The 6,195-nt window shown below is 39.9% G+C and overlaps 1 non-coding gene across 1 annotated transcript; it reads left to right on the plus strand.

The window, feature by feature from the left end:
• Window positions 1–4,425: 4,425 nt before the first annotated feature.
• On the plus strand, window positions 4,426–4,533 carry LOC141688156 (small nucleolar RNA R71). Its single transcript, XR_012561618.1, has one exon. It is a non-coding gene; the product is annotated as a small nucleolar RNA R71 (small nucleolar RNA).
• The last annotated feature ends 1,662 nt before the right edge of the window (window positions 4,534–6,195 follow it).

Raw genomic sequence — 6,195 nt, forward strand, 5'->3', positions numbered from 1 at the left:
GTTTTCGTACGCTTGAAGTCGAAATTTATCAAGTTCATTTAATTGAAGCATTCGCTTCTTCCCAGCTGCATCTAGATCAATGTTTAACTTCTTCAATGCCCAATAAGCCTTATGCTCAAGCTCCGCAGGTAAATGACATCCCTTACCATAGACAAGTTGAAATGGGGACATCTCAAGTGGAGTCTTGTATGCTGTTCTATAAGCCCAAACAACTTCATCGAGGTTCAATGACCAATCTTTCCTTGACGGACAAACGACTTTCTCTAGAATGCGCTTGATCTCTCTATTAGACACTTCATCTTGACCATTAGTTTGCGGATGATAGGCAGTAGCAATGCGATGATTCACATTGTAGCGTTGCATCATAGACATGAACTTATGATTGCAGAAATGCGACCCTTCGTCACTTATGATAACTCGTGGCATTCCAAACCTTGTGAATATCTGCTTATGAAGAAAACTCAACACTATCTTTTCATCATTAGTCGGTAGAGCTTTGACTTCTACCCATTTCGAGACATAATCGACTGCCAGCAAGATGTACTGATTATTGCAGGATGAGATAAATGGTCTCATAAAATTGATTCCCCAAACATCGAAGACCTCAACTTCAAGTAGCACATTTAATTGCATCTCATCCTTTCTGGAAAGATTCCTAACTATTTGGCAATGATCACACCTTAAAACGAACTGATGTACATCCTTAAACAACGTAGGCCAGAAAAAACCTGCTTCAAGAATACAAGCTGCTGTCTTTTCACCACCATAATTTCCACCATAAACTGTGGAATGAAAGTCTTGTAATATCCCATCCGTCTCACAAAATGGGATATATCTCCTGATGATCTGGTCAGCTTCTTGTCTAAACAAATACGGTTCATCCCACATGTACCACTTCACCTCATACAGAAACTTTTTCTTTTGAGCCGCATTCATATTAGGAGGTATTATATTGCTAACAAGATAGTTCACAATGTCTGCGAACCATGGCTCTTCCTATTGAATTGCGAACAACTGCTCATCCGAAAAAGATTCGTTGATCAATGTCTTATCATGTGAAGTAGAATCGGGATTCTTCAATCTAGAGAGATGGTCAGCTACTTGATTTTCAGTACATTTTCTATCCTTGATCTCTAACTCGAATTACTGTAGTAAGAGAACCCAACGAATAAGTCTAGGCTTCAAATCCTTTTTTGAGACCAAATATCGGATGGCAGCGTGATCAGTGAACACTGTCACCTTTGTCCCAAGTAGATAAGATCGAAATTTTCAAAACCAAAAACTATAGCCAAGAGCTCCTTCTCAGTAGTGGTGTAGTTCAGTTGGGCTCCATTTAGCATCTTACTAGCATAGTAGACCACATAAAAGATATTAGTCTTTCACTACCCAAGAGCTGCTCCTACTGCATAATCACTTGCATCACACATCATCTCAAACGGTTCTCTCCAATCAGGTGCCGTAATAACTGGTGTGGTGATTAAACTCTTCTTGAGAGTCTCGAATGCTGCCAAACATTTATCATCAAATTTGAAAGGCACATCTTTCTCGAGCAAGTTGCACAACGACTTAGATATCTTAGCGAAGTCCTTGATGAAACGCCGATAAAAACCCGCATGACCAAGAAAGCTACGGATTCCTTTCACAGAAATAGGTGGCGGAAGATTATCAATGACACCCACCTTGGCTTCCTCCACCTCAAGACCTTTACTAGAGACCTTATGCCCAAGAATGATGCCTTATTGCACCATGAAGTGACATTTTTCCCAATTGAGCACCAGATTGGTCTCAACACACCTTTTGAGCACCAAACAGAGATTATTCAAGCATTCATCATACGAATGTCCAAAGACGGAGAAGTCGTCCATGAACACTTCAACATTATTTCCAATCATATCAGAGAATATGACCATCACGCATCTCTGAAAAGTGGCAGGTGCACCACATAAGCCAAAAAAAACTCTGCGAAAAGCAAACATGCCAAATGGACAAGTGAAAGTAGTCTTCTCTTGATCTTCCGGTGCAGATTGTAGCCCGAATAGCCATCCAGAAGACAATAATACTCATGACCAGCCAATCTGTCAAGCATCTGATCAATGAATGGAAGAGGGAAGTGATCCTTCCTCGTGGCTTTATTCAACTTCCTGTAGTCCATGCATACCCTCCATCTTGTGACTGTTCGAGTGGGGATGAGCTCGTTCTTCTCATTTGCTACCACAGTAATACCTCCTTTCTTAGGTACACATTACACGGGGCTCACCCAAGAACTGTCAGAAATAGGATATATGATTCCTGCATCCAACCATTTTAGAATTTCTTTCTTTACCACTTCTTTCATGATAGGATTAAGCCTTCGCTGTTGCTCAACAGTCGGCTTGCTACCTTCCTCTAGCAGAATTTATGCATGCAGTACGAAGGCCTGATCCTTTTTATATCTGCTATAGTCCATCCGATGGTCGATTTGAATTCTCTCAGAATCCTCAAGAGCTTGTCCTCATCACTACCTGAAAGGTCAGATGCAATAATAACAGGCAAAGTAGATGCATCACCTAAAAAAGCATACCTCAAGTGTTCAGGCAGTGGTTTAAGCTCCAAAGTAGGTGCTTCCTCAATAGATGGTTTGAGCTTTCCTTCAGCATTCTTGAGATCAGTATTACCAAGAGATTCAAATGGCATGTCTAACTTCCATTTCCAAGGAGAAGCATTCAGATATTGTAACTGCTCATTGCCTTCATCATCTTTACTGTCAAAATCCCCCAATAAGGCTTTTTCTAAGGCATTAGACCTTAGCACATGATCAAGTTCTGAAGTAACTGCAGAATCGACCAAATCCACCTTGAAACACTCCTCATCTTCCGTAGGGAATTTTATCGCATTGAACACATTGAATGTCACATCTTGATCTTTCACTCTCATAGTGATTCACATTTTTGCACATCTATCAAGGTACGTCCTGTAGCCAAGAAAGGTCTTCTCAATATTATGGGAATCTTCTTATCTTCCTCGAAATCCAGAATAACAAAATCTGCAGGAAAGATGAGCTTGTCCACCTTTACTGGCACGTCCTCCACGATGCCTAGTGGGTATGTAATCGAACGATCAACCAATTGTAGAGACATGTAGATGGGCTTCGGATCAGGCAAATTCAGCTTTTTGAAGATAGACAACGGCATCAGATTGATGCTTGCTCCCAAATCGCAAAGGCACTTGTCAAATGATAACTTGCCAATGGTGCAAGGAATGGTGAAGCTACCTGGATCCTTAAGCTTTAGAGGTAACTTTTGTTGCAGCACGGCACTGCACTCTTCCGTCAGAGCAACGGTATCAAGATCATCCAGTTTCACCTTCCTCGAAAGAATACTTTTCATGAATTTTGCATAACTAGGAATTTGCTCAAGAGCCTCAGCGAAAAGGTATGTTGATGTGAAGTTTCTTAAACACCTCCAGAAACTTACCAAATTGCTTGTCCAACTTTTGTTTTTGCAATCGCTTAGGAAAAGATGGTGAAGAATAGAGCTGTTTCTCCCCTGTATTACCCTCAGGCAGAGTGTGTTCAACAGTAGTCTTCCTTAGTTCCCCCTCTTACTCCTTTTGTATTCCTTCTTCATCTACAACTTCAACTTCTACATCTTTTGCTTTTTCAACATCAGCAACTTTTCCAGACCTTAAGGTGACAACTTTGACTTGCACTTTAGCTTCCTTCCTGCCTGGTACTTCAGTATCGTTGGGAAGTATGCCAGGTTGATGATTGAGCAAGGCATTGACTATTTGTCCAATTTGATTTTCCAAGGTCTTGATAGAAATAGCCTGACTTTTACACAACAACTTTAACTCCTCGAAATCAGCACTAGAAGGTGGAGCAACACCTCCTTGTTGAGGATATGGTTGCCTTTGAGCAAATTGCTGAGGTTGCTGGAATCCAGGTGGAATAAATTGTTTATTTGCAGCTTGCTGATATGACTGCTGAACAACATTCTGATTATTGCTCCAGCTGAAATTGGGATGATTTCTGTTATTAGGATGATAAGTAGCGGGCACATGCTGCTGCGGTTTCTGGAAATTGTTCACATACTGAACAGATTCATTAACAAGAGAACACTGATCCGTAGCATGAGAGCCTGCACAAATCTCACATACACTAGATAATTGATTTACGCCATAGTTGGTTAAAGAATCGACTTTCATAGTCAGCGCCGTGAGCTGTGCTGCAATAGCTGTAGCTGCATCAACTTCCAGAATACCTGTTACTTTCCCAGGCATCATCCTTTGAGTTGGGTTTTGATAACATTTACAGCCATAGTTTCAATGAGATTATAGGCCTCAGTATAGCTTTTGGCCCACAAGGCACCTCCAGAAACTGCATCGGGCATGGGTCAAGATTGGACCCCCAAACCATTATAGAAACCAGTGATCACTATCCAGTCAAGCATCCCATGACGTGGACACTTTCTCAACATCTCTTTGTAGTGCTCCCAAGCTTCACACATAGATTCTCCTGGTTGCTGCGCAAACTGAGTAAGAGCACTCCTCATAGCTGCAGTTTTGGCCATTGGATAGAACTTCACTAGAAACTTTTGCGCAAGATCTTCCTAAGTAATGATGGACCCAGCTGGTAAAGAATGTAACCAATCCTTAGCTTTGTCTCTCAAAGAGAATGGGAAAAGCCTCAGCTTGATAGCCTCATCAGTGACACCATTATATTTGAAAGTACTACAGATCTCGACAAAATTCTTGATATTCATGTTGGGATCTTCAGTCGCAGCCCCTCCGAAAGAAACAGAATTCTGCACCATCTGAATAGTGCCCGGCTTGATTTCAAAAGTATAGGCCTAAATAGCCGGATGAATGATGCTTGCCTGAATGTCATCAATTTTAGGCCGAGAAAAGTCCATAAGAGCTGGATCAGCTTGAGCTAGACGATCACCCATTATTTCAGGTTCTTTCTTTTCACTCTCTTTATCCGAATCTTCAAAAAACTATCTTCTCCGAAGAGTCAAAAGCTTTATCTGTTTCCTTAGCTTTATCCAGATTTCTCTTGCGAGTGCAAGAACGTGTTTGCATAAACGCTCACTAGAGTACCTGAAACACAACCGGAAGCAGTAAATAACAAGTCTTAATCAATGAATCCTAATGACCACTAATGGCAAGTACATAAACTAAAAAAATTAACACCGAGTCCTCGGCAGCGGCGCCAAAAACTTGTTAGGCACAAAGCATGCGCTAAATAAATCACGCAAGTATACGCATTCGCAAGTAATATAGAATGATTTCTAGTTCGTTCCCGCAAAGACTCTGATTAATTATATTTAATTAACACTTACTCACCAATGTATGATTATTCTTCAATGCCAAGACAATAACAATTAAGGTTGGTAAACTAATAATTACTACGAGAATTAAACACTCAAATTAACAATATTAAACACACATGAGATCCTAACTTCATTACTACTTCATTCAATAGTTATTGTTATTAACCTTAGCATGTAATGGTGATGATATTAATCGAACAACACGAAACTGATAAATGCCAACTTTCATTGTACGAATACCATTCTACCAAGCATCCACAATTAAGATAGAAGTTGAATATGAATCAATTATGTTGAGACCCTATATGTCTACAGAATTTGACAACATAACGATTTAAGCGCAAGTTATTCATGATGATTACACAGGGCAAGTAAAACGGTTAGAGTTACCCACTAATCATGCATACAATACATGAACCTATGCTAGCATGGCAAGTTCTAAATCTCAAGATTCACTGTCGCTTCATAAGAGATTAACAGGCTATCTTACATGTTCACGACGCATATAAGACGAATAAGCACAACCCTATACTAGATATCATATAATCACCACATACCAAAGTATTAAACAATTAAGTAAAGAATACATTGGTAAATCCGCTGGGATCCCATGATCACGATTAACTCATAATAGAACTCATCATCACCATGGGTTCATATGAAAGCATGATAATAACACAACGATATAAGGCTAATATAAATACTTAATAAATAATAAAGTACGTCACAAGAGTATGAAGGTTCAAAGCATAAAGAGAACTAGCATCCACTGTTACAACGAATTAAAAGAATCACAAGATAAACGTATGCTTCCTCTTCTTCGTTATTTAGTGCTAAAACGGTCTTCTTAATCTTCTTGCCCTTGCTCTTTATAAAGAAAACGTCA

This window comes from Apium graveolens, chromosome 9 (genome assembly GCF_009905375.1).
Source record: "Apium graveolens cultivar Ventura chromosome 9, ASM990537v1, whole genome shotgun sequence".
NCBI lineage: Eukaryota > Viridiplantae > Streptophyta > Magnoliopsida > Apiales > Apiaceae > Apium > Apium graveolens.